Source organism: Mus caroli, chromosome 15 (assembly GCF_900094665.2).
Source record: "Mus caroli chromosome 15, CAROLI_EIJ_v1.1, whole genome shotgun sequence".
NCBI classification, from domain to species: Eukaryota; Metazoa; Chordata; class Mammalia; order Rodentia; family Muridae; genus Mus; species Mus caroli.
In genome coordinates this window covers 79,827,485-79,829,028 of record NC_034584.1, presented here as the reverse complement: position 1 = coordinate 79,829,028, position 1,544 = coordinate 79,827,485, and the positions used below count along the sequence as shown (strand labels likewise).

At 49.4% G+C, this 1,544-nt stretch overlaps 1 protein-coding gene across 1 annotated transcript in view; it reads right to left on the bottom strand.

Annotated features, from left to right (window-relative positions):
- The window catches only part of Ttc38 (tetratricopeptide repeat domain 38), a 24,860-nt gene that overhangs the window by 15,777 nt on the left and 7,539 nt on the right, over nt 1–1,544 (bottom strand). The window lies entirely within an intron of this gene.

Here is a 1,544-nt window from a genome sequence, read left to right as displayed (position 1 = left end):
TTTGGTTTTTCGAGACAGGGTTTCTCTGTATAGCCCTGGCTCACTTTGTAGAGCAGGCTGGCCTTGAACTCAGAAATCCTCCTGCCTCTGCCTCCCGAGTGCTGGGATTAAAGGCGTGTGCCACCATGCCCGGCTGGTCCTCACCCTTCTTAAAGCCGCAGCCCTTTAATATGATTCCTCCTGTTGTGAGGACCCTCTGCCATAAAGTTATCTTTGTTGCTACCTCACAACTATAATTTTGCTGCTGTTGTGACTGTTTTCTGATGGTCTTGGAGACCCCTTAGAATGGTCATTTGACCCCTAAAGGGGTCAGGACTCTCAGGCTGAGAACCGCTGGTCCAGAGGCATCTTCCTGGGAAGCCTAGTGCTATGGGTAGCTCTTCCCAGGCCTGGGGCAACCCAGCCAGAACCAGATTCCAGGACCCTGTTTGTCCAGCTTACCCCTCACTCTGTCCCACATACTCTAAATGACTACATACTTGCATTTCTCATCAGTGACCGGTCAACTGAGCCCCAAGGCGGTTGGTCATAGGTGACAGAGGGGCTCTATCCGGTGTCCCTTTGGGACAGAGTGGAGAGAGATGCTGCTGTCTGAGACTCGGGTGTCACCTCTACTATCCAGCACAGGGGCAAACGGCATCTTTTACTAGAGAGCAATGGCTTAGAGGTGACTTTAGAAACTATTTACCAAGGGCTATCTGTAGGTCAGGTACTGTAGCTCATGAATCTTTTAATCATCAATTCGCCTGAGCCATGGTACCTGGACCCATGCGTGGTCCAGCACCATTCTGAGGGTCACCACAAAGGTACTTGGATTGGGTGTGATTAACTTTTAAACTAGTAGACTTGGAAACAAACAAGTTTTCTTGCAGGATATTTGATCGCACTGTGAATCCAAGATTGTGTTATTTACTGAGGAAAAAAAAACCCAACTGTTTTTAGTTGCAGTCCTTACAGTACACACCTTGAATCCCTCGGGCTGGAATACAGATACACTCACAGTACACACCTTGAATCCCTCGGGCTGGAATACAGACACACTCACAGTACACACCTTTAATCCCTCGGGCTGGAATACAGACACACTCACAGTACACACCTTTAATCCCTCGGGCTGGAATACAGACACACTCACAGTACACACCTTGAATCTCAAACAATGAAGGTAAAAGTTCTTTTATAGAAGGGAATACCCATGTTTGAAATGATGTCTAGTTGAGTAGCAGACACAGTGATGAATCAGAGAAAGATTTGACAGAATAGGATATGCCTAACTCTCAGGAGGAGAGGAAAGGGAAGCTGCTTAAGGGGGCAGTGCAGGGGGAGTGGGGGGGGAGCAGTGAAGGGGGGAGGGGGCAGTGCAGGAGGAGTGGGGGGAGGGAGCCGTGCAGGGGGAGAGGGGAAGCAGTTTTACTGGAAGAGTTTTACAGAGACAGGCTGAAGAGAGAATGAGGCCAAGCAGAGCAATTCAGTCAGAACCAGAGAGAGCCAGAGAGAGCGAGAGAGAGCGAGAGAGTGAGAGAGTGAGAGAGAGCAAGAGAGAG